The sequence below is a fragment of the Mus musculus genome, chromosome 11, assembly GCF_000001635.26.
Source record: "Mus musculus strain C57BL/6J chromosome 11, GRCm38.p6 C57BL/6J".
NCBI lineage: Eukaryota > Metazoa > Chordata > Mammalia > Rodentia > Muridae > Mus > Mus musculus.
This window is the reverse complement of record NC_000077.6, coordinates 5,484,985-5,512,676: the sequence shown is the minus strand read 5'-3', so window position 1 is coordinate 5,512,676 and position 27,692 is coordinate 5,484,985. Positions and strand designations below refer to the sequence as shown.

At 45.8% G+C, this 27,692-nt stretch overlaps 1 long non-coding RNA gene and 1 pseudogene across 2 annotated transcripts; one reads left to right on the top strand and one right to left on the bottom strand.

Annotated features, from left to right (window-relative positions):
* Nucleotides 1-6,427: 6,427 nt before the first annotated feature.
* On the bottom strand, nucleotides 6,428-26,797 carry Gm11963 (predicted gene 11963). Of its 2 annotated transcripts, none has more exons than NR_166837.1 (3): nucleotides 26,589-26,797; nucleotides 9,980-10,124; nucleotides 6,428-7,197 (listed from the first exon to the last, which is right to left on the bottom strand). It is a non-coding gene; the product is annotated as a predicted gene 11963 (long non-coding RNA). The 2 variants fall into 2 exon arrangements; NR_166838.1 differs by lacking the exon at nucleotides 26,589-26,797 and adding an exon at nucleotides 13,703-14,043.
* On the top strand, nucleotides 17,230-17,499 carry Gm11962 (predicted gene 11962; annotated as a pseudogene).
* Nucleotides 26,798-27,692: the final 895 nt, after the last annotated feature.

Below are 27,692 nucleotides of genomic sequence, written 5' to 3'. Positions count from 1 at the left end.
GCCGGGCTTTCCAGCGCAAAAGCGGGGAGAAGCCAGTGGATGGAAAATTACTAAGAGGAAGCTTCAAACGTGAAGGAGATCCTGGCTAAACCGACCAAGCAGGCTGTGTGACTGCAGGCAGGTCAGGTGGCCAGCCACAAGTTGGAGGTGAGCAGATATCCAAGTCCTGAGTTCCCGTAGCGTGACAGACAAGCATTGGTACTGCAGCTGGATTCCGTAAGAAGTGCCCACCCAGGCCTAGCGAGGCGTTGGACCCAGATTACAAGCAAAGGATTCTTGTCAGGGATATAGGATGGTGCTACATTGTTTTAGTGACAGTGAGAACTAAAACATTTGAGAGCACTGTACTAGAAAAGCAGAACTAAACACTGGGAACGAAACTTAACAAAAATGAGAGACTGGGGCACCGGAAGGCAGAGAACTAGAGAAACTATTCCATAGAACAGAGGCAAAAGGGCCCACAGCTCAGGGAAGGCTTCACTTAACACAAAGCCCTGGCTCTGCCTAGCACCAAATGCACACATGTGTGCACACACACAACATTTTTAAAAATTTAAAAGAAAAACACACAAAAAAATGAATAATTAGAAGACATGAAATAAACTAGTAAACAAATCCAAATATAAAACTATTTAAAAATGAATGCAACCATTGAAGCTATGAGTGAGTGCTTTAGAGACCAGGCTGCTCTGCTAGAGGAACTGGGTTTGATTCCCAACACCCACGCAGCAGCTCACAGCTGCCTGTAATTCCACTTCTGGGGGAGCTGATGGCATCTCCTGTCCTCCACAGGTACGAGGCACGCCAGTAGTGCACAGACAGACATGAGGGCAAAACACTCATACACATGAAATAAAATAGCAAATAAGTAAATAAGTGTGAATAATCTGGATATGGTGGCACAGGCCTTCAGCAATCGGGAGGTGGAGGCAGGAAGATCAGAGTTCAAGGCCATCCTTGGCTAGGTTATGATTTCAAAGTCATTCTGGGCTATACACTACATTTACAAAACAAAAGAACCAGCAAGATGGCTGAGTAGTAGAAAATAAGAAGTGAATTATAGTTTCTTCTTAGAAGACAGTTTCTGTTTATTACAGTACCAATGATTTCATCATCGTCATCGTCGTCACTGTGCTCGGACACCAACCTCTGACCATGTGCATGCTAAGCATGAAGGAGACCTCCGCACACTGGGGGTTCCTTTTTGGACCCCGGATTAGACACAAACCACACCCAGACATCCGTTTTCCTCTATTAAGCAGGGAAGAAAAATTAAAGTGGCTGCCTTCTGACTCAGGCAAAAAAAAAAAAAAAAACAGCAGCAAAGGACCTTGCAAATGTCATTTTGAAGACAAAAGGGAGGTCTGCGTTAGAACGGGCTAGGATGTGGTGATGTATTAGAACAGGCTAGGATGAGGTGATGTATTAGAACAGGCTAGGATGCGGTGATGTATTAGAACAGGCTAGGATGTGGTGATGTATTAGAACAGGCTAGGATGCGGTGGGATATTTTGATTGGACTAGGATGCCATGGTGTATTTTGATTAGGCATGTTAATTTGCTGAATCAAAGGGGGCTTTTGATTGCCAGACTTCAATACTTTGATAGTTGGGCCTGGGGGTAGTCAGCCTCAGGAAGAGAAAGTGGGCAAATAAGGGAATAGACCTTGTGGCTAGCTTTAGGAATGTCATCTAATGGTTTTTAGCAAGGCAGAAGGAATGGAGGGAGAAGGGTGAGGCTGCAGAGCCATGCTCACCATGTGCAGGATGGCCAGAGTCCCTGCAATGCACACTCTCAACTGCCAAGTCCACTCAGGACCTTTGGACAGCAATTGAATTGCCAGATTTCCTAAGAGTTCCTTCCTCCCTCCCTCCCTCCCTCCCTCCCTCCCTCCCTCCCTCCCTCCCTCCCTCCCTCCCTCCCTCCCTCCGTCCCTCCCTCCCTTCCTTCCTTCCTTCCTTCCTTCCTTCCTTCCTTCCTTCCTTCCGTGCTCTTTCCTTTCTGTCATTCATTCATTTCTCTGAGGAGCATGGCTTACTGGCCTCAAATTCACAATCCTTTTGGCTTTCCCCCCAGTTGGGATTTCAAGCATGCTCCACCACACCTAGCCTGCAATAGACTTTAAATGGCAGAACATTGGTCCGATGCTGAAGACTGTCTTCCACCATTCTCATGAAGGCAGAACTCAGAGGCAGGCTGTCTCATCGTGGACACAGAAGGGCTGGAAACGCTCATTTGGCAGCCTGCGGAGTGTCTATCTGCTCTGTTTTTTTCCTGTCTATTTTGTTCAAAGAGCCTACTTGAAAACACACAGCTTCCAGATTCTCGTGAAACTGAAGATGGCCGTGTGGTACAGTTTGAACCAATGTGTCAGCAGAAGTTCGGAGGCGTAGAGGATTCCAGGAAGTTTATTCAGTGGTGAGGACTTCGCTGGGAGCCTTTCACCTCTTACCTATTGACTTCACTTCCTTTCCTCTCATCCTGCCTGGAAAGTTGACCTAGTTCCAAAACTGGAGAGGGTCTCAGTGGCCATTCTGCAAGTATGAGGAAAGCAAGCTCATGTATGCTAAAGATGTGAGAAAGAGCCTGGCTACCTCATGGCTTCAGAGCATGGCCTTCTACCCAGGACTGAGCACTCCCACATGCACAGTTATGCAAGAACTGTAAATACCAGGGCAGCCGGGTTCCCATGACATATCAGAAAGCATGATCCCTGCTTTCCCCACTGCCTGGGATGGCCTCTCTGAACACTGAGACTTTTGTTGCTCTCATGGATGGGTTGCCAGCACTGGGAGGAACCACCCCTGAGCAGAGAGAGCATCTGCAAGTAGCTGGTCCTGCCACAGTAGCCTGCTTTCTGATGCCAGGAGATAAGATGAGACACTTAGCAGGAGTCACTCTTGTGAGTGATTAAAAGATAATCAGCTTAGGACCATTGATGACTCTTCTTGTTTATCCCTGTCTCAGCTGCAGCCCTGTCTCATGTGAGATGGGTTGTGTGTGTGTGTGCATGCGCTTGCGGTCACCCGTGTGTGCACTCAAGTGTTCATACAGGAGTGTATGTTCAAAGGCCAGAGACTGGCTTCTGGTCTTGCCTATCACTCTTTACCCTATTTGGGGACTCACGGTTTCACTGAGTCACTGTGGCCAGCCTGGCTCACCAGCAAACCAAGGGATCTTCCTGTCTCCTCCTCAGGGTGTGCAGGTGTGTGCCAGTGTGCCTCTTTGTCATGTGAGTGCTGTCTCCTCCTCAGGGTGTGCAGGCGTGTGCCAGTGTGCCTCTTTGTCATGTGAGTGCGGGAGACTTGAACAGGGCTCCATCCTCATGCTTCTGTGGTGGCCACCTTGGCAGCTTGAGCCATCTTTCCAGCCCCTCCTTCCCTTTTATTATGCTCACAAATCCCATTTCCTCTTTCTGTTTAAGTCAGTTTTTCTACCTCAGAATTATTGACATTTGGCGCTAGACAATTCTTTGTGGGGAGGTTATCCCATGTTTTGTGCCACACGAGGTATTTAAAGCATGTCTGGGGTCTTTACCTACAAAATCCCTTGCCTCTCGCTAAGACTCACTGCTCTGAACTCAAGGCAAGCATCCCTCCAGATTGTACCTGCTGTTCCTATAGCTCAGACCGACCTGTCATCCCCAGAGCAGACCTTGAAGGTAGCGGCTGCCTCTGGTTCCTGCCTACATCTATCCGCCTGACAATCAGCTAGTCAGGTGTAGAAATTGTTCTGAAGAATGGGCACAGAATTCAGCATGCTTCGTACCACGATTTTCATGTGCATTTTGCTTGTGGTAATGCCACAACTTCGGCAACAAGCAAACAAATAAATAAACAAAACAAGCAAACAATAAGCCCATCACACTGAGGAGGACTAACCCAAACACACCAATCAAGATGAAAAGGACTGGACTTAGTGGTACACTTCAGAAGTTGAGGGAGAAAGATTAATTCAAGGCCAGCCTGGGCTTCGAAATAAGAATCTGTCCAAAACCAGAGAAACGTAGAGAGGAAGTTGGGATGACATTTTATCGTCTCACAAACTTGGAACTTTTAAACACTTAGAGCCATTAATTCTGTGTGTCTGAGTGTGAACAGGCATACAGTGTGCACGTGGCTATACCTTTGCACTCCTGTGGAGGTCACAAGAGAACTTGTGGTCATCAGCTCTTCCATTCCATAGAGGGTCCCAAGGACCAAACTCGGATCAGGCGTGGAGCAAGTGCCTTACCCTGAGTCATCTCACTGGCCCCCAAATTCACTCTTAAATAAAAGATGGGTAGGTGGGGGGAGGGTGTGGGGGACTTTTGGGATAGCATTGGAAATGTAATTGAGGAAAATACGTAAAAAAAATAAAAAAAAAGAAAATAATAGAAGTTGAGGGAAAGTTAACTGCTGTATTTTAAAATCAAAGACGTAAAATTTTGTTCTAAATTTACAAGTTATTTTGTACAAATTATATTCTTCCACTATTCAGTTGTGAATTACTGGGCCTCATAATGTGTTTAGAAATAGACTCTAAATTCGTAGTTTTTAAATGAAACTCTTAAATTATCCTTAAATATGTCCCTAGCATACATTCCTAAGAAATGTCATGTCGAACAGATTTGAAGCTTGAGGGACCTTTCTTGTTTTACCAGACAGTTGTCTTTCATTTTAGAGAAGACTAGCAAGGTCTGTAGAATTAATAAATATTGTACAACTTTGCAAGGAAGGGAACTGCCAATAATTATCTATGCAGCTGCTAATAAAAACAAAATAACATTGTAGTTAAGAGGATAGGACGAATCCATGTGTACAAAATTTACCTGCTTAAGATTCTAGGGGATACCAAGGAACAACATTTATAGCAAAACTTTCTTCCTATTACAATCTTTTATTAAGTCCTTCATTTAGTGTAGAGGCAACCATGTTAATATTCAAAACAATAATTAAATTAAAATGACTGAGTGTTGTAATGTGCCTTGAAATGGTCAATTCTTATCTTTCACTCTTCCCTTTATACAACAAGATATAGTCGTCAAAAATTCAAATAAAATCACTTTATCTTCAAAAAAAAAAAAAAAAAAAAAAGATGGGTAGATGTAATCCTAGCACTTAGGAGTCTGAAGCAGGAGGATAGTCTCAAGTTGAGGCTAGCCTAAATTACATAGCAAGACCCTTTGGGGGAGGGAGGGAGAAAGGAGTAAAATACCCAAGCTTTCTTAAATGATCCAGCTGAGGATGAAGAACAAATTCTTATATAAAATTCATTTCTCTTGTGAAATAAAATTTGAATGTTAATCTTGCAAAAAGTGCCAGGGGAGAAACAGACTAAGCTGTGTTTACAGAGGCTACAGATACAACCGTGTATAAGCTACAGATACAACCCTGTAGTTTTCTATGCTATATTTTTTAAATGGTGTAATTTACAAGGTTGAAAAAGTAAGAAAAGCTTGAAATTAAATAAGATTTAAAAGATAAGTAAAGCCAGGGGGTGGTGGCACACACCTTTAGTCCCAGTACTGGAGAGGCAGAGGCTGGCAGATTTCTGAGTTCAAAGCTAGCCTGGTCTACAGAGTGAGTTAAGGACAGCTAGGGCCGCATAGTGAAACCCTGTCTCAGAAAAAAAAAAAATTAGTAAAATGTATTAGCCTGGGGTTTATCGTGTCTTTGAGAATGTTCTTCTAAAAATGCATCGCATTTATTTGTTTATTAGTTGTGTGTGTGCGCGCACGTGTGCGTGTGCTGGAGAGCATGTTTCTGTACATATGGCAGGTGTGAGTGTGGAGGTTAAAGGTCAACCTGAGGATGGATCAGGCTTGGTGACAGGTAATTTTAGTCACTGAGCCATCTTGATAGCCCAAGAGTTTTTTGGATTTTGGTCTGCTTTTTTTGTTTGTTTGTTTGTTTGTTTTATTTGTTTTTTAACCAAATATTTTTTTTTTAAAGATTTATTTATTTATTTATTATATGTAAGTACACTGTAGCTGTCTTCAGACACTCCGGAAGAGGGCATCAGATCTTGTTATGGATGGTTGTGAGCCACCATGTGGTTGCTGGGATTTGAACTCCGGACCTTTGGAAGAGCAGTCGGGTGCTCTTACCCACTGAGCCATCTCACCAGCCCCCTTAACCAAATATTTTTTAAAAAAAACAAAAAACCTGGTTTTATGAGGTGAAACTGTTTACATGGGGGGGGTGGGGGGGCGGGGTTAAGAGAGGAATGCTAATCGGTCAGAGGTGTTCTGGTCCTGAGTAAGCACATCTGCCCATTCTTTGTTGTACTCTTGTCTGATGGCTTTAGGAAAACATGCAAGATCTCTGCAGGCACTCTTGGTTTGACCAGTTGCATTGAAATCTTTTGACTCAGTCATGGGGGCGGGGCGGGGGTGGGGACGACGACGGAACCAGACCCCAGGGAAAGCGATTTCTTCTTCTCATGCTTTTGTTTTCTTTAAAGCCTGGTTTATTTTCGTTTCATAGTATTAATCTTTTCTTTACAGAGTTGGAGATAGGAGCCAGGGCCTCTCCCGATGTAGGAAAGCACTCTACCACTGAGCGACACTCCCCGTCTGTCAGCCGGATGTCAGTTCCTGAGCAGTTTGAACTTTGAGATGTTCCGAGTGTGGAGGCAGGAAGTCCCGGGGTCAGAGTGGTGTTTCTTACGATTCTGTGACCATTGACCTCTTCTGGGAAAGAGTTGCGTGGGTTACTTCCTGAAGTTCACTGGTAGTTTTTAAGGGTTCCAAGAAGTTCAACCCTCCTTTGGGAGGTGGGGTTTTGCAGAGTGCTAGAGTCGGCTTGCCCAGGGCCTGGAAGTGCACAATCAGGAAAAGGTTCATTTTGCTGAACAAAGGTGTCCACTCCCAGCCGCGGCAGAGAATAAATCCAGTTTGTTTGTTTGTTTGTTTGTTTTAATGTATTTTGTTTGTTTTGTTTTGTTTTTTCCATTTTTTGAGGCAGGATTTTTCTTTGTAGCCCTGGCTGTCTTGGAACTCGATCTGTAGACCAGGCTGACCTCAGACTCGGAGATAGATCCCCCTGCCTCTGCCTCTGCCTCTGGAGTGCACCCTGCCACCCAACTTCAGATATAAATAAATTTTAGCTATCCATTGTCCCTAAGTCTTCTGGACTCAGGTTCAAAGGCATCAAGGAAAGCCAGTTTGTCTTCTTTCTTTTAAAGAAGTTTAACCATCATGGCTCCTCTTCATCACTGAGGAGAAAAGAAATCACTCCATTGGCACTGAAATTTCTGAAATCTTTTATTTTGATATGATTTAAATTTTACCCAAAAAGGTCTAGAGAGGCAGTGCAGTGGTTAAGAGCACTCGTTGCTCTTGCAGAGAACACAGATTGGATTCCTACACCGAATGGTGGGTCACAGCCATCCCACCCGTAACTTCACAATCAAGGGATCTAATGCCCTCTCCTGACCTTTGAGAGGACAAAGCGTATACACACCTGTAGAAAAGATACAAAGGGGATGAATACATCTGATTTCACTTTTAATCCTTTTATTTGACCACACACACACACACACACACACACACACAAGCTGTGAGGGCTGGAATGGAAAGAAGCTGTCTAACAGCAGAGCGGGGGTGGGGGTGGGGTGGGAGGGTGTGAGCGCGAACTCTGAGGAGGCTTAGGATTTCAATTCCACAACAAAGACCCACATGGATATGGGAGGACAGAACCAACCTCAGCAAGTTAGTGATCCTATGAAGTCTGCATGGTGTGTGCATACACAGACACTCACACTCACAGACACACAAACACACACACACATACACGTACTCACAGACACACATATACAAACACATATACATATACACACATATACACAGAGACACAAATACACACAGACAGACACATATGCATATACACACACTCACACACACACACATATACACATACAAACACACAGACATATACACAAATACACATATAAACAAACACACACATATACACATACACTCACACAAATACACATATATATACACACAGAGACACATACATATATACATACATACATACATACATACATACATACATACATCTCACTTACAGAAATACAGGAGAACACTGCTAAACAGGTAGAAGCCCTTAAAGAGGAAACACAAAAATCCCTCAAGGAATTACAAGCAAACACTGCTAAACAGGTAGAAGAAACACAAAAATCCCTTAAAGAATTACAAGAAAGCACAACCAAACAGGTGATAGAATTGAACGAAACCATCCAAGATCTAAAAATGGAAGTAGAAACAATGAAGAAAACCCAAAGGGAGTCAACTCTGGAGATGAAAGAAATCAGGAACCAATCAGCAACATAATAAAAGAGATGGAAAAGGGAAACTCAGGTGCAGAAGATTCCATAGGGAACATGGACACAACAATCAAAGAAAATGCAAAATGCAAAAAGCTCCTAACCCAAAACATCCAGGAAATCCAGGACACAATGAGAAAACCAAAACTACAGATAATAGGAGTAGATGAAAATGAAGATTTTCAATGAAGGACATGTAAATATCTTCAACAAAATTATAGAAGAAAACTTCCCATACCCAAGGAAAGATATGCCCATGAACATACAAGAAGCCTACAGAACTCCAAATAGACTGGACCAGAAAAGAAATTCCTCCTGACACATAATAATCAGAAAAACAAATGCACTAAATAAAGATAGAATATTAAAAGCAGTAAGGGAAAAGGTCAAGTAACATATAAAGGCAGGCCTATCAGAATTACACCAGACTTCACTGGTGTGACTCTGAAGCAGTAGTTGAGGGCTCACATCTTGATCCACAACCATGAGGCAGGGGCGGGGCGGGGGGGGGGTGCGACTTGGAATCTCACAAGGCTGTTAAAATTTCAAAGCCTGTCCCCAGGGACACCCTTCCTCCACAAGTCTAAACCTTCTCATCCTTCCTAAACAGTTCCACCAACTGGAAACCAAACATTCAAATACATGAACCTATGGGGCCATTCTCATTCACACCATTCCAGTGGACAGAGGAGGAACTGGAAGGGAGGGAGGGAAATTGGAAGGAGACTCATTCAAACACATTAAAAAGAGGAAATAAGCCGGGCTGGTGGCGCACACCTTTAGTCCCAGCACTTGGGAGGCAGAGGCAGATGGATTTCTGAGTTCGAGGCCAGCCTGGTCTACAAAGTGAGTTCCAGGACAGCCAGGGCTACACTGAGAAACCCTGTCTCAAAAAACCAAAAAAAAAAAATAAAAAGAGGAAATAGTATTTTTGTTTGCTTGTTTGTTTGTTTTGAGACAGGATTTCTCTTATGCAGCCCTAGCTGTCCTGGAACTCACTCTGTTGACTAGGGTGGCCCCAAACTCATATCTACCTGCCTCTGCCTCCTGAGTTCTGGGATTAAAGGCATGCACCACCACTGCCTGGCAGAATAATAACTTTTTACATATTGTTATTTTATTTTATCTTATTTTATTTGAGAGAAGGTCTCACTGTGTAGCTCTGGCTGTCATAGAACTCACTATGCAGACAGATTGGCCTCAAACTCTCAGAGGTCCCCCTGCCTTTGCCTCCTAAGGGTCTAGAGTTGAAGGTATGTGCAGCCTGGCACCCTTGGCAGTTGTTTAAGTTTTTGAAACAGCGTCTCGGAGTGTTAAACATAGGCATGAGTCACCAGTGGTCTCTGGTCTCGGTGTTGGTTCTGATGGCCTTGGTAGTATATGCACCTGGCGGGGTGTTTTGAGATTGGTTCCAAAAAAATAGTATTTATGTGAACAACTAAACTTGAGTCACCAAGGTCACCTTCAAAGACAAAGAGGAGGTAGGTTTGCGTGATGTCAGGGTCTAGACTTCCTGAGAATGTTCTAGGGACACTCTAACCTTTGAAAACAACAACAACAGTAACAAACTCTGGTTTGGTGAATAAAGGAGATAGGAGGAGAGAGAAGAGCTTCAGGAGGAGGAAGAATTGCATTTACTTCACAGGGCACTGGGAGAGAAACCACTCACCTTCCAGTCCCAGGAACAGTCGTCCCCTGTGGCTGGGCGTTGGCTTGTGAAACGGCCACACAGGGCGGGTTGTCAGGTCTCCCACATATGCTGGTTGAGCAAGTGGGATGAGTTGCTTAATCTCTCAGAGCCTGTTTCCTTGTCTCTAAAATGAGATTGCATAAGAGAATGCTTTAGCCCAGAGTGTGTCCGAGAAAGCATGGAATAATGCTAATTACTGTTGTTACCAACAGCGACTCACGCACTGCCAACAGGCATCCATCCTCCTCTGTCTTCCAGCAAGTCCAGCCTTCCCTCCCTCTTTCAATATCTGGTTGCCTCTTTCTCTCTAGTCCTTGGCCAGAGGTCAAAGACAGAATCGGGGGCCTGGTACTCCCAAGGCAGGCCATCTCCTCTTCAGCCTTACCTCTGCTCCTCCAGAGATCTGTCCAAGAAAAGCAGCACCTCCCAGAAGGCTAACAGAACATTCCACAGCCAAGTCTTTCAAAAAGAAATTTATTCATTCATTTATTTTTATATACATTGACATTTTGCCTATATGTATATCTGTGTACCATGTACATGCAGTATCCCCGGGTCCAGAAATACAGACAGTTGTGAGCTGCCATGTAGGTGCTGGGAATCAAACTAGGTCCTCTGAAAGAGCAACTAGTGCCCTTAACCCCTGAGCCATCTCTCCAGGACATCCCTACCCCTGCTTTTTAAGATAAGATCTCTCACTGGGACCCAGAGCTTGGCAATTGGACCAGGCTGGGTAGTCAGAGAGCCCTGGGGTTCTGCCTGTCTCTGCCTCCCCAGCCCTGGGATCACAAGTTTGTGCCAGCACACCCAGCTTTTTTTCATAGGTGCTTGAATGGCAAACATTCTATTGACTAAGCTATCTTCTTCCCCCTGCCTTTTGAAATAGTCTCATGTAACCCCAGCTGACCTTGAAGTACTGAAGATAACCTTCAGTTTCTGATTCTCCTGCCTCCACCTCCTGTGCACTGAAATTACAAGCTTGCTCTACCACCAAAAGAACACCCCACCCTGGTCTGCATGCACTATAACAGCACCAGCAAATGAGATACCCCAACTCCTGACCCTGCCTCTTTATTTTTTTAAACATTATTTATTATATATGTGTGTGTGCCTGCATGTATGCGTGTGCACCAAGGGCCATAAAACGTGTCTGACTGCCTGAAATTGGGGTTACAGATGCTTGTGAACAAGCAAATGAAAAGGGTGACCACAACTGGAACAACCTCTGTGGGGTCGCCCGCTCACAGGTGGCCTTAGCTTCCTCAGCATGAGGTCACATGGGCAGGGGTTTAGAACAACCCAACTCGGAGCCTTAGACCTCGAGAAGGGCTCTGTACAGAAATGAGCCAGGCGAAGGAGGCAGTGAGAATCCCCCAGTGGCCCCATCTCTCATTCAGAGCCCTCCCTGCTGCCTCTGCAGTGGTCGTGCCCTCAGCAGCAAGGGTGGGCTGCCATCTCTCAGCGAGGATGGGTTGCCGTGTATCAGCGAGGGTGGGCTGCGATCTCTTTTCCTCCCAGCAGTAAGGAAACAGCTGCAACCACACCTGGCTTTTTTTTTTTCTGTACTGAGAATTTATCCCAAGGCCTTATGAGTGCTAGGCAAATGCTCTACCACTGAGATACCCACCTGCTACACACACACACAGCTCCCATCCTCACCCCCACACTACCAACACACACAACACCAACACACATATATACACATATACACACCACAGCCCGAATACTGACCCCCACACTACCAACACACACAATACCAACATACATACAACACCAATACATACACAACACCAACACACATATATACACATATACATACCACCAACACACACACACAATATACCAACATATAATTTTTCAGGAAAGTATCTCAGCTAAGCTGCTCAGACTGGCCTTGGACTCACTCTGTGATCCAGGCACCCTTTAAACTTGTGATCCTCCTGCCTCAGCCTCCAGAGTAACTGGGATCACAACTTCACCACTGTGTGAACACTGTGCCCAGTTCCCTTTCAACACAATTGTAAAAGGTGCCGAGTAAATCCTAGGAACAAGGTCCAATCCCCAGGCCTCAAGAAAGACTTCATAAAGAAGGGCATGCTCAGGTGGGCTTTGAAGGATGGGTAGGGGTTGCATAGGGCTTGGCTTAGCTTTCCTCCTGCTCTCCTCTTCCTTGCTGAGGAAGCTTGATGCCACCTGGCACCCGAGACAATTCTCGAGAAGGAAGTAGCGTTCATCCGGTGCTAAAAGTGACTTGAAACTGACAGAATGACAGGTGCAACCCGTAACACCTGCTGCTGTCCCCAAGAGAGCCCAAGAAGATTCCTTCTCCATATATTTTAATTCTTGCGTATGAACCATTTCCTAACATCGCTGACAGACTACTCAAGACTCCAATCATAGATGGACAGACCAGCGTATAGCTAGAGACTGGAGTAGGGAGGCTCTTGCTATGCAGCCCAAGACGGGCTTGAAACTACCCAGCAGCCTAGGCTCACCTGGAACTCATAAGCCTCCTGCCTCAGGGCTGCCCCTCCAGGCTTACAAGGAAGGTATGGGCACCACGGCCTGGCTTTCCTGTTTCTCAGAAACTGTTTAAAGAGGCTAAGTAGCCAAGAGTAGGGCCATGCCTACAGTGAACACAGGGAAGATGGAATCAGTTGGGTCAGTAGTTGGATGACAGCTGCCACTTGTAGTTTGAGGTTAGCCTGGACCACGGGATCTTATCTCAAAAAATAAATAGATTAGATAAATGAACAAATAGATAAAGAGAGGTAAGGATGAGAGAGCCTTCCCCACCTCTTCCTTTGGCCTCCAGTTCATCTTCCCACCTCCCCCCTGTGAGTGTCTCTCCAAAGCAATGGGCAGGGGCTCTGGCCTTTGGGGTTGGGCAAATCCCGGTACTCCCCGGACTCTGAGGGATGTCAGCCCCCACCCTCCTCTTCTGCCTCCTCTCTTTGCACGCTGAGACTGCTGGCCTTTAGTCTCCTGCTTTCTTTTCAAGCCTCGTGTGGCTTGGCAATGGTACAGGTATCTTCAAATGTTCGAGACGCTTGACTTAGAAACTCAGAAAGAAGCGGCCCGCAGACCTTGAAGTGTGCACCTTGCCTTCTGGACTTGGCTGCAGGTTTGCCAGGTGTGGCTGGTTCTCCTGGGAGAGCGAGCAGCTGATGAAATCCCAGAGGCCTGGAAGCCTAGCTTCCAGTAAGGGGCTTTGTTTACAGGTCTCAACAGGAAGCTTTGGTTGTACATTGATCAGGGGTAGAGTTACCAGTGAGTGGACTTGTGCCCAGCTGCTGGAGAAAGGGGAAATGTGTTTTTTTAATAGATTAGTATCTCCCGTGTTTGCTCACTTCGCATGGCTAGAAGTTCTTGGAAGCCTTTTCCAGGAAGAAGAGGAACAAAGACCGCTCAGGAAGCCTTGTTTCTGCTCACTTTATTCTAAAGCATCTTTATTTACATAGAGGCATGCGGGAGGCCTTGCAAAATAAGTCATTATTGGGAACAATGGCCAAGAAATACGGACACAAGCCAAGCACTGTGAACATTTCCTGTTATTCCTTCAAGCCCAAGCTACGCACAGGCTAGGCAAATGTCCTGAGGTGCTTCGTCAGCCTGGGCTATGCCTGTCAAAGGAGAAAGGTGAGGTTCTGAGAGGTTAAACACAGCCACCCCAGCTGTCTGAGAAGGAATGGGGATTCAAACCTGATTCCCGGCAACTGCAGCTTTTGTGGAGAGTCCTACAGGCTTCACAGGCATGGAAGGAAGCAGGGCCAGTCCTATGGCTGCTCGGTGGCAACACTTCTCCAGTGATCTCTGCTTTTGGTTCGAGGGATGGAGCTGACCCAGGCCAACACACACGCTCGGCAGGCAGCCAGTCTACTGCCTACTGAGCTACTTTGTTGCTTATTCAACAGGCTCCGCTCTGCTCCTTATTAAACAGACACTGAAAACGGAGTGAGGGTGTCTCCAACAAGCCAAAGATTGCTCCTTTCCATTTTTGTTCCCATCTTTTGGTGACAGATATAGACCAGCGGAGCCCAGGTGACATTTGCAGAATAAACAAAAGTCCAGAGCCAACAGAGCCCACACCCAGCTGAACAAATATCCCGTGGCGGCCACTGTAGGGCTCACGCGCTCTCAGGCATGGCCTGCCTTGGGAAGCTGACCAAAAAAGGGGCTCAAGAGCTGTGAGCTCATGAGGGTCCAGAGCTGCTAAAAATAAATAAACAGGTTTTTATGTAGCCCAGGTTGGCCTTGGAATCAAGGTGTGTAGCTGAGGATGACCTTAAACTTCTTCCAACTGTCCCTCCCCAGTACTGGGATTACAGGACCCCACCACAACCCTGGTCAAAGCAGTGTTGGGAATCAAACCCAGTGCTTCCAGTGTGCTAAGGAAGCACTCTACCAGCTGAGCTCCACCCCTACTGCCCTTATTACAAACAAACACCCATAGGTGCTGCTCATCTCCAGAGTGGAGGGGACCAGCTGGCTAATAGGTGTGTTCTTGGGCTACAGACTCCAGGACTGGGTGTGAGCATCGATCATTACATACAGGGTGGAATCTAGTTGCTAGATCATTACATACAGGGTTGGTTCCGGCACTACTGTGTGGGCCCTACACACTGTGACCCAAGGCTGTCTCAGCTCTCCACGGCTTCTGTTTTCTTGTCAGGGACTGACCAAAAGACTTCCCTGGGGCTGGCAAGTAGAGTTCAAAGTACCCATAAAATTCTAGAATATACTGTCACACAAGGTCTTTTCTTTTGATTCTCCCCTCTACCCTCTTTTTTTTTTCTCCCCTGGGAGGCTGAGGCAGGAGGATCACTGTAAGTTCAAGACCATCTGGGCTACATACTGAGTTGTAGGTCAAAGTAGCCTTATCTCAAGATTTTTTTTTAAAAGCCAAGTGATATGGCACACACCTGTAATCCTAACACGTGAGAGGTACAGGCAGGAGGATTATAAATTCAATTCAAGGTTATCCTTGGCTGCATAGTTGAGTTGAACACCAGCTATGGTTTCAACCATATGCCCTGCCCTGGTTTCCTTGAGACCTGTTTCAAAGCAATAATAAGAGGAATAGGACATAGAGGACACTCAATCGTCCATAAGAGTTATCAGTGATTTCGAAGGCTGCTGTGTAGTTTAGGAGTAGAGCATACACCCAGGAGGAATGTCCAATCCCTAGTACTGTGCCCCTGCTTCAAAGCTCTTCATGGGACTGGAGAGATGGCTTAGCGATTAAGAGCACTGACTAATCTTTCAGGGGTCTTGAGTTCAATTCCCAGGAACCACATAGTGGCTCACAAACATTTGTAAAGGGATCCAGTGCCCACTTCTGGTGTGTCTGAAGACAGCGGCAGAGTTATTCACATATATAAAATAAATAAATCTTAAAAAAAAAAATCTTCCAAATCTTTAAATGTTTGCTGAGCACCTGGCATGGGGAACTAGGCTCAGCTAGACTTGTGAACTTGTCTTAAAGAATGCACAGTTCGGGCTGGAAAGAGCTGCAGTGAAGAGCACTGGCTGACTCTCTAGAGGACCCAGGCTCAGGTTAGAGTCCCAGCACTCACTCACATGGCACTTCTCTAGTGCCAAGAAGTGTGACGCCCTCTTCTGGTCTCCTCGGGTACCACATGCACATGGCACACACACACAAACACAGTCCAGGAGGAGCTGCACAGGATGGTGACACAGAGCAAGAGTCAGGAACCTGCACTTAGACGTCAGTGCCTGCCCTAGAGATTCACTCACAGGAAGCAAAATGGAGGAGACTTTCGTTTGCGTAGAGTGCGTATTCCGAGGCAATTCACACAGCTCCTCCAAGAGTTTTTCTGACCTGGCTGGTTGACTGTCCACTGAGCGGTAATGTAGTGTTGCTACGAATGGAACGGTCTTGTGGATGTGGCCCCATCTACAATCAGTCGACTCAAGTACAGCAGCAGACCTGAGCAGGCTTCTGCAGCCCAGGAAAAGCCTTAGGATGAAAAGGATGGGGCAGAGCAGAGGGGTAGGGGCAGGAAGTTGTGGTGCTGACATCCGCCCAGGGTCCCCTCTAGCATGCTGAGCTGCCCTGCCCTCTTTAGACTCCCTGGCTCCATAAGAAATTACCTAAGCCAGTTTCTTAGAATTCATCTCAGCCTGTCTAGGTATCTGTCCCACTGGCTCTGGGCCTGGCTTTCTGGCAGCAGACAGTGAGACACTCTGGTTCCCTTTCTCTTCTCCCACCTTTCCAGGCCTCACTTGCTTCCCCACTCCACCCTCACCCCGGCTGGCAAAAGCACAGAGGGGGGCATGGAAGGACCCTTGAGACCCTTGATTAGCCCTCCCCTGCACACAAGGGTTCAGGAGAAGGCCAAGCAATTTTCCTCTAGGTCCTAAAGACTGTATTAGAGGCATGGTGGCAGCACCTTCAACCCTGCATGACTTGGGCAGGGTTGAACGAGACACCAAAGGTCAAATTTAAATGGCAAAACAAAACAACAACAACGAAGTTGTAGACTCCTTTAATCCCAGGAGGCTGAGGCATGGAGATCTCTGAGATCAAGGTCAGCCTGGGACAAAGCAAATCCCAGATCTAGGTGTGGTGCTACATACCTTTAATCTGGGCCACATCTTCTAGAGACCTACATAAGTGTTGTAAACCGGCCTGTGTCCTACTTGAACTGGGTATTTCTGGAAGGCAGGCTGGGGCTGAAAGAGATTTAGACTGCGAGAAAAGATAATGAAGCCAAGACAAAAATTTCTCTGATCAAGGCTCACGAGTTTACTAAGAGAGTGTGCTTATAAGGGGGAAGGTGTCCCCCACACCCCGCCCCCGCCCCCCAGTTCTTTCTTGGTGTCTGGAGCCAGCCTGTAGGTGACATGCAGGATAGGATGTGCCTCTGGAATATCTCAGGGACCTCTCAGCAGGTAGCAGTGTGGGCCTCTCAGCAGGTAGCAGTGTCATGGAGGAGAGCAGCAGCAGGTGACAGAACAATAGAGCCATCTAGGTCTGAAGGCTCCTCCCCAGGTGGTCTCATTCTCAGTGGCAGCAAGGTTCGCATCAGCCCATTTCTGGCTGGGGGAGGCTACACATAAGGACCTTGGAAGAAGGAAGATTAGCTCTCTTCTTTTCCTGCTTGCCTTGTGGGCTACTGCTAGACCTGCTGCTGACCATTGTTGGGGAGTTGGACAACAGACTGAGCCCACCCACGTGGCTTCCGACTCTGGCTGTGGCGGCACACAATGGCGGCAGGTGGGAGCCATCCTCGGGCTGGCAACGTAGAAGACACCTCCCGGCTCGTCTTTCCCAAAGAGTTTGAAACTGTTGAGACTCTCCTAAACTCTGAAGTTCACACGCTTTTGGAGCATCGAAAGCAGCAGAATGAGAGAGAGGGCAGAGAACGAACAGCTTTCAAGGTCTTCATGAAAACCCTGAACTACCACAGCCTGTTTCAGCTGATTCAGAAACATGCAGGAATGTTGCTTCAGAAGACACTGGGACTTCTGTCGTAGTTTTTGCTTTTCTGAGAGAGAATGTCTCTCCAGTTCTGAATTATAACAGTCCTCCTGCCTCAGCCTCCTAAGTGCCAGGATTTTGGGAGAGGAAAGGAAAGCTGGCTGTTGCTGCTCTATGTGCTCTCTATCTTCACAGTGACGGTTAGACCATAATTACCATCTGTTCTAGTCGTAGCCTTGTACGGGCTGCTATGGTCAAGCGTGCTGTGATCCTGAGATGGTGAAGTAGACTGATGTTAAAACATTCACTGACTACCTCGTGCGGTGGGTTTTGGGTTGTTTGTTTGTTTGTTTGTTTTGTTTAACCCCATGTTACTATTTTTTTCTTGACATTTCAATTTTTTAAAGATTTATTTATTTATTATATGTAAGTTCATTGTAGCTGTCTTCAGACACACCAGAAGAGGGAGTCAGATCTCATTACAGATGGTTGTGAGCCACCATGTGGTTGCTCGGATTTGAACTCAGGACCTTCGGAAGAGCAGTTGATGCTTTTACCCGCTGAGCCATCTCACCAGCCCCAACATTTCAATTTTTAATGTCAATATATTTTGTAGTTCTTGAAGCTAAAATAATATATAAAAAACTTCTATAGGGAAGGAATGTTTTTACTTGGTTGTAAAGGGGAGAGATAAATCAGAACACTGTCATTACTTGGAAAAATTAAAAAATAATAATAAAACAATCTCCCATGTGAGTGTGTGTGCATGGTGTGTGTGTACAGGCACCCATATGTGGTGATCAGAAGACCACTTTGAGTGTTGGTCCTCCCCCTCCACGTTGCTCGAAACGGGATCTTTAACTCACTGCAGTACATGTCGCACAGCTCAGGCTAGCTGACGCTTACCTCCCATCCCATCTCCACACAGCCACACTGCAGACACAGTCCCAAGCTAGTGTGTCCTGCTTTATGTAGGTTCTGAGATTCAAATTCAAGTCTTCATGATTGAATGCAAAATCATCTCCCCAGCCCAAGGGAAAAGGGTATATGTTGAAACAGCATTTCTAAAATGATGCAAAAAGACATATGATGGCATTGTGGACTGGCTCAGCAGGTCCATCTGCCAAGCCTCCCGGCCTGAAATCAGCTCCCTAACCCCACAGGGGAAAAGGAGAAACCTGAGAACTGGAACGTGACCTCTGACCTCCACACACATGCTAAACACATTCCCCCAAAGCAATAGAAATGTAATTCTAAAGACTGGCATTTTTAGGCTAAGAGATGCCTCAGTGGTTAAGAGCACTGTCCACTCTTTCAGAGGACCCAGGTTCAATTCCCAGCACCCATAGGCTGCCCTCAACTATGTGTAACTTCAGCTCCTGGAGACCTGACACTCTCTTCTGTTCTCCTCCAGTACTGCATGCACATGGTATAGATACACATGCAGGAAAACACCATTTTCATAAATTCTAATTTAAAAAACAAATATTTTTAAAAATTGTCTTTGTGGACTGTGGGTATAGAGCTTCCTTTGTAAGCAGAAAGACCTGCATTGGGGCTGGTGAGATGGCTCAGTGGGTAAGAGCACCCGACTGCTCTTCCAGAGGTTCTGAGTTCAAATCCCAGCAACCACATGGTGGCTCACAATCATCCGTAACAAGATCTGACTCCCTCTTCTGGAGTGTCTGAAGACAGCTACAGTGTACTTACATATAATAAATAAATAAATCTAAAAAAAAAAAAAAAAAAAAAAAAAAGAAGGACCTGCATTTGGACTCCTAGCAGCCAAAATAAAAAAAAGAAAAGCTGAGTGTGGCTTTACATGTGCGTAACCAAGTGCTAGCATGGAGAAAGGCAGAAGACAGCTTGCTTTGACCCTTGCCCTCTACACGTGCGCACAGGGAAGGAGGATCTGCACACACACACAGATTCACACACACATATATGCACCACACACAGAAAGACACACACACACACATGCACCACACACACACATATATGCACCACACACAGAGACACACACAACTAGACATATATACATCACACACAGACATCACACACACACATATATGCACCACACACACAGAGACACACACACCTAGACATATATACATCATACACACAGACATCACACACACACATATATGCACCACACACACAGAGACACACACACCTAGACATATATACATCATACACACAGACATCACACACAGACACACACACACACACAGACATATATACATCTCTCTCTCACACACACACATGAAGTGGCATCATGGTAGTTTCAGGAGAAGCTGGGGATTAACCAGTTACCTCTAAGGTCAGTGTGGCCTCTTGGGGAGCTCAGTGATTATTTTCTCAGCTCTCGGCACAATGCCAGGCATTGGCACACGCATTCTGTGAACTGAATTCAAGTTTCAACTGAACCATCTTTCCAGACCCAAACATTTCCCTTCTGTCTTTTATTTTTCCTTTCTTCCTTTTAGATACGATGAGGGCTAGGCTAGAGCAGTTTCAACCTGTGGGTCTTGACCCCTTTGGGCCTTGCATATCAGAAATCCTGCATATAAGATATTTACCTTATGATTCGTAAGAGTAGCAAAATTACAGTTATGAAGTAGCAAGGAAAACACTTTTACAGCCGGGGGTCACCACAACATGAGGAACTGTATTAAAGTTAGGAAAGCTGAGAAGCACTGGGGTAGAGCTGAGCTGGGCTTGGTTGTAGAGTGCTTGCTTGCTGGCCTGCACAAAGTCCTAGGTTCAGTCCCCGGCACTGAAAGAAACCTGATATGATGACAAACACCTTCTGAGGACTTGAGAAATGGAATCAAGAGAGTCAGGAGTTCAAAGTCATCTTCTGCGACACAGCAAGTCAGACCCTCTGACCCTATATGAGACACTAGCTCCTATAGCATTACCAGACCAAAAACTGGAAACTGAGATGACATCACATTCTTTGATTGCTTAAATGAATTCCAGGTAGGTGCTGTTTAACAGACAACCGTGGCCTTTCCTGCATTTGAAACTCCTTCCTGTTTGGTCTTTATGTCAATGCCAGCTGTGGGGATTTTTCTCTTTCAACCTGGCCTCTGACTTTTACTTGGTTGATAAGAAAATAAACATTGCAATCGTCATCTGTCAATAGCACCGGGAGCAGCCTTCAAGCCGGGGCCAGGAGGAGCCTTGCATCCAAGATGAGGGGCGGCTTTGACTTTACAAATGGCTTCTTCTGGGCTGGACAGCCTGGGCGAGTTTTCCTGGATTTCAGGGGTTTTGTCTCACTCTCTCACCTAAATGTTTCTTCTCCTCTTGTGTCGTCTTTATCAGATAGTAAAATCCCAGTAGGCCATGAGAAGGGAAAGGTAGGCTGAAAGCAGGGTTGGGCATTCCAGGTGCTGGGCAGGGGGCAGGGGGAGGCCTGTATATGTATATGAGTTCTCTTCAGACACACCAGAAGAGGGCATCACATCCCATTACAGATGGTCATGAGCCACCATGTGGTTGCTGGGAATTGAACTCAGGGCCTCTGGAAGAGCAGTCAGTACTCTTAACCACTGAGCCATCTCTCTAGCCCCAAATGCACACTTTCAAATGGTGAGGTTGTTGGTAATGGTTGTAGTACTATCGAATCAAACCCAGGGCCTTGTGTGCAATAGGTCTACCACTGAACTACATCCCCAGCCCTTGGTTTCTTGTGATAGGTAGGATCTCACCCTGTAGCCCAGACTACAGCCTTGAACTAGAGGTTCTCAGGCCTCGGCCTCTGTGGTGCACACAGGTGTGTGTGGACTGCCACACCCAGCTAATGTTTACCTTCATACCTCGTGGATTTCAGCTAAAATAAGACGCAAACATGACCTTACAGGGGAAGAGGCAGCTATCAATGGGCACAGTCAGGGAATCTATGGCCCGAGTCACTACACTGCTCCACACGGAGCACAGCAGAGGTCACCAGAGAGAGGAACAACGAACAAGGACTTCCTGGGGTGGTGACATTATCCCGAGGCTAGAGACAGTGATTTCAGAGCAATGACTAACTGGAGATCTGAAGGTTCTATTGCCATGCACCTCAGTGTGGTGACCTGCATAGGCACGGCCCAGCATAGCTCATGTCTTTGAAGGCCTGGTCCTCAGATGGTGAAACTGTTTGAGAAGAAATTGGCTGTGTGGCCTTGAAGGAAGTGTTTCAACAGGGGTGGACCTTGAGATTTCAAAAGCCCACGCTGGTCCTGGTGTCTCACTTTCTCGGCCTCATGTATGTGGGCCAAATTATGAGCTCTCAACTACAGCATCAGAGCCATGCCTGACTGCCGGTGGCCATGTCCCCCTCCCAACCCCCATGATGGTTATGGCTTTCTAAATCCATGAGCCACAAAGTACATGTGTCTTTCTCAAAGCTGGCTTGGTGGAGGTGTCTCTTCACAACAATAGAAAAGTACCCGAGACATAAACCAATAAATAAATAAATAAATAAATGTGAAATTCAGAGGCACTCACATGTTGTCTCAGCTACTTGGGAGACTGAGGTGGGAGGATTGCTTGGGTGTGAGTTCAAGGCCAGCCTGGGCAGGAGGAAAGGAGAGTCAGGAGTTCAAAGGCAGCCTCAGCTACATAGTAAATTCAAGGCTAGCCTGAGCTTCAGGATAGCCTATCTTTTTTTTATATATATATATATAATTTGTGTGCATGTATCTATCTGTGTGCAAGTATGCTCCCATGACTGTGGGTGCCCTCAGGGAGCAGAGGCACCCGATCTCTTGGAGCTGTTGTTATCAGCAGTGGTGAACTGCCCCATGTGGGCGCTGGGAATTCAGGTCCTCCACAGGAGCAGTGCCCTCCTAGCTGCTGACTCCTCTCTCCATGCCCAGGGTCCTCACAGGAAATAAACAAAGCCAACAACAAGTAAACATCCTAGAAAACAGCAACATTTGACTTGATGTTGTAATTTTCCTGGACTCATCATCTGTTGTTATTTATGATTATTATTATTTCATGTATAGATACGTATTTACTTACTTATTTTACTTTTTTGTTTTTGAGACCAGGTCTTTTTTGCTGTCTAGCTGTGGCTGATCTCAAATTGGCAGCACCCTTGCCTCTGCCTCTCAAGTGCTTGGAGTAAAGGCATTTGCCACCACCTCCTGGTCTCGTAGAACATTTTTAAGAGCTCAGGAGATGGTTCGCCATAGTAAAGCACTTGCCCCATAAACCTGAGTTCGAATCTCCACACCACCACATAAAGCCAGATGCAGTAGTTCAAGTCTGAAGAGTCCTGGGTCAGACAAGGTAGAAAAATGAAGAAGACGCCTTGGTTATCTTTCTTTTTTTAAAAATGCACTTGACTGATGGCCACTCTGACAGAAGTTCACATCATACATATGCTGCCAAGTCTGACAGCCTGAATTTGATTGCCAGGACCCACGTGTGTTGGGGTGCACTATGTGAAGGTGCGCCTCTGTATGTCTCATTGTTAATTCTGTACCAGCGTAGACTGTGGCCATCGCCTGGTTTCCTAGTCTGTAAACATTCACCTTCCTCACTTGCTGATTGGCTTTAGTAAAGATCTGATGGACAGTAGCCAGACAGGAAGTGGAGGGCGGAACTTCCGGCCAGAGAAAGGGTCTCTGGGAGAAGAAATCAGAAGGGAAAATTTGCCAGCCAGACATGGAGGTGTATAGTCGAGAACAGGAGCATATAGAGAACTAGTCACGTGGTGGGGCGTAGGCTAGAATAGTCGGGTTGATTTAGATTGAGCTAGCTGAGAGTCAGCTCAGTTAAAGGCCTAGCTAGCTACAATAAATATTAATAAGTCTCTGTGTCATTATTTAATCGCTGATGGATCCAGACAATCCCGCTATACACACAGTAAAGGAGAGAACAGACTCCTACAAGTTGTCGTCTGACCTTCACACACATTCTGTGGCACACAAGTACACACAAGTACACACAAGTACACACACACACACACACACACACACACTTCAATAAAGCGATAAACAAAGAATTGGTGTAATAAAACATTTCGTGGTCATGATAAGGTAATTTTATGTTATTCATACTTTAAATATTTTAAATTTTGGGCTGGGGAGGTAGGTCAGTTGGTGGACTGTGTGCCTAATAGAAATGAAACTCTAGGTTTGATCTCAGCGTCAGACAAAATGGGCGAGATGGTGCATGCCTGAAATCCCAGCAAAAGGGAAATAGTAAATAAAATAGTAAAAAGAGGACCAGGAAGTTTAGGGTCATTCTTGGCTCCATGGGGACTTTGAGGCCAGTGAAGGACAAATGAGACTCTGCCTCACGTTTTTATTGTAAAAATAAGATAGATATATTATACTGATACATGTTGTGTTATAAATGATCCTGGTTCAATTCCAGCGGGAGTGGAGAGAAAACTCCACGCAAGGGAAAGAGGTCACTGAAGAGAACTGAGTGATGGATCCACTTGTATGAGAAACCCACAAGAAGTTAACCTGTAGAGATGGGTTAGCTGACACTGAGTTGGGGGGTGGGGTGGTAACAGCTAAAAGGTATTTGAGGATGATTGAAATGTTCTGAAAGCATCGATTTCGTGGGTAGGTTCAGACTTTGTGAGCTTACAAAATAACCATAAAACAACACTGTAAATGCACTAATTGGATGGTGTATTGATTACATTTAAGTAAAGCTGTTTTTTTTTTCTTTTTAATGTATGTTCCAGGATGAAATGATGGCTCAGTGGTTCGTTAAGAGCCCTGGCTACCCTTGACAGGACCTGTGTTTGATTCCAAGCATCCACGTGGCGGCTCACAACTGTCTCACTCCAGTCCAGAGCACATGATGTGTCTTCGACCTCCCCAGCCACATGTATGCAGGAAAAACACTCACACATATGAAGTAAATCTTTTTTTAAGTAAATATTGTATGTGTTTAGGTGTTTTGCCTGCATGTGTGTCTATGTACCATGTGCATACCTGGTGACTTTGGAGGCCAGAAGAAGGTGTCAGGTGCCCCAGAACTGGAGTTACAGATGGTTGTAAGCTGCCATACGGGTGCTGTGACTCAAACCCTGGGCCTCTGCAAGAGCAGAGTGCTCTTAACCACTGAGCCACCTCTTCGGGCCCTAAATAAACATTTGTAAAATAAAAATGATGAGGGACAAAGATAGAAGACCCAGAAAAATTATTCTAGGGAGGTTGTGCAACTGGAGCAGAGAACAGGAAGTGTAGATTGGAGAAGGGGGCTATGATTATATAAACAGTCATTAATTATACAAACAGTAATTAATTATACAAACAGCCAGACTCACTGGGAGTGTGCCCGGGTGGGAGAGTATATGCTTAGCATTCATGAGAATCTGGGTTCAACCCACAGCAACAACAATCCTCAGAAATACTGAGTTAAAAACTAGTAGTAGAGTTGTGTGTGGTGTTACATGTATTTAACCCTAGCACTCAGCAGTGGCAGATGGATCTCTGTGAGTCTGAGGCAAACCTGGCCTGCATAGGAAACTCCAGGCCAGGGGGAGGGGGAGGGGAGGGGGAGGGAGGGGGAGAAGGAGGAGAAGGGAGAGGAGAAAAGAAAATATTTTAGCCATATACTACACATTACACCAACAACCAAGAACTCACAAGGCACAAGCAGAACTGACTTCCTTAGGGTAGTAGCATATAAGCCAGAGGTGTTTGCTGCCAAGCCTGGCAACTTGAATTCAATCCCCAAGACACAGGATGGAAGGAGCAAACCGATTCTCAAAAGTTGTCCTCTGGCCGCCACAAGTGTTCTGCGGCACACATTACACACACACACACACACACACACACGCACACGCACACGCACACACTCACACACACACACACACACACACACTCACACACACACACTCATTGATAAATAAATGCAGTAAACACTTGTGATACAAAATACACTGAGAGAATGAAGGGCAGTGGAATTGGCTTAAAACTGGAACTCAATCAAATCCAGACTTGAAATATCAACATAAAACAATAAAAGCTGGGTGCATAGTAGATACTTGTAATCCTAGCACTCAGGGGGTGAGACAGGAGGATCGCCACAGATTTTAGTCCAGCCAGGGTCACGGAATGAGATCTTGAATAGATAGGTAATGCATAGAGAGACTAAAAAAACAAATGTGGCCAGGCGGCAGTGGCACTTTAGTCCCAGCACTCGGGAGGCAGAGGCAGAGGCAGGCAGATTTCTGAGTTCGAGGCCAGCTTGATCTACAGAGTGAGTTCCAGGACAGCCAGGGTTATACAGAGAAACCCTGTCTCAAAAACAAAAAAAAAAGAAAGAAAAAAAAATGTGAATGGATAGCAGTGTATTATTTTATAGCATATACTTATTTAAATGCATAAAATAACAGCAAGGAGGTTCCTTTTGTGGAATAAGACTGAGGGGAGGGATGGGGCTGGAGACATGCATGGCTCAGCAGCTAAGAGCACAGGGAGCTCTTGCAGAGAACCCAGGTCCGGTTTCTATCATCCACACGGTAAATCAGCAGGCTGTTAACTCCAGATCCAGTGCCTGTCTTTCAGCCTCCATGGGCACCACACACAAATGTGATGGGCACACATACATGCCGGCAAAACACTCATACACAGGTTTTGTTGTTGTTTGTTTTGTTTTGTTTTGTTTTGTTTTGTTTTGTTTTGTTTTATGTAAAGCCCAAGGGAAGGGAGGAATAGGAGGCTGGGTTTGCTTGCTGTTCAGTGCTATAGACTGAGCCTAGGCCATGTATGTGCTATGCTATCGCCCTAGCACAGCAAGCTGGGGTTTGTTGTAAGCTTGGAAAATTACCTTAAAGAATAAAACAAATACAGGTATGCATATATATATATATATATATATATATATATACAGTTTGAAAATGGAAGGCTAGAATTAAAATAATCAGATCACATGCCTACTGAGCTGTTTTGCATGCCTGTCTCCCACTGAGAAAAACTTGGGGTAATTTTAGGACTCAGAGCACCCAGAGAGAGGAAGCAGGGAAATGAGCCTTGGGGGAGCCAATTTCCCCCACCCCATGTCTCTACCCCCAAATCCCCCCAACCCCTCACAGCCACCCCACCCCCACAGTCTTTAACTCCTGGGCCAGGCTCTTTTCCTGATACTCGTTGGAGTTTGAGATGGCAGCGGTACCTCACAAAGCGCTCTTGGTCCTTGATCCCCCATTGCTTGCCCCTCCTTGGCCTCCATCATGACGCTTGTTCAAAACCCACTGTCTCTGGATTTCCTCATTCAGACTTCAGACTCATCCCCACCCCCCACGGGGGCAGGCTGCCAGTGCCCGGCTGCCCGTGCCTGTTCCCTAGCCAGCACGGCCAGGCAGGAGAGTCTCCCTGCCTTTGAGAGAGGTGCTCATTTCCTCTTCCGGTTCACTCGGGAGAAAATACAAGTATCAGTGGAAAGCCTAACCTCGCTGATCTTGGACTTTGAGAGTACATGGTTCATAAAGTTTGAAACAAACAGAAAGTGGGGTGCAGAGAGGGTGTGCATCGAGGATCAATTGTGCCAAGCAAGATGTTTGCTGGGGAATGAGCGTCTCACCTGCCGATAGCCACTCAGGAGACAGTGTCTCTGGATGTAGGATTGCCTTCAGTTGTGTTTTTTTTGTTTGTTTGTTCGTTTTTTGTTTTTTTTGGGGGGGGGTTGTTTTTTTTTTTTTTTTTTTTTTTTTAAGTGTCCCACATTGCTCTGTATTTCCTCCCTTCTCGTGGATTGGCCCCTGGGGAATCATTGAGCCAAGGCGCTTGACAAAGGTACCACAAAGAGCTGCAGAGCCATCTAGTGGCCACTCGTGCTCACTGCAAATACAAGGGTTCCCAAAATGGTTTGCTCACACCCATCTGGAGCCATTTTGTGACATTTTTAATCTTTAATTATGTGTAACCATGTGTGTCTATGTATAGGTATGCGTACATGATTCTTCATGAAGACCAAGGTATTGAATCTCTTGGAGCTGGAGTTACAGGTAGCTGTGAGTCACCAATCATGGGTACTGGGAACTGAATTTAGGTCCTCTGTTAAAAGCAGAAGGTGCTCCTAACCACTGAGCCACATCGCCAGCCCACGAATCTTACTTATATGTTTTATTTATTTATTTATTTATTTATTTATTTATTTATTTAAATCTTAAACTGCAGATCATAAAGGACACTTAACTCTTGCAGAGGTAACTCTGAGATAAACTATGTGGCTGTTTTAAGCAAGGTAGCAAAGAGAGAAAACTGCCTTCCAGCCTGG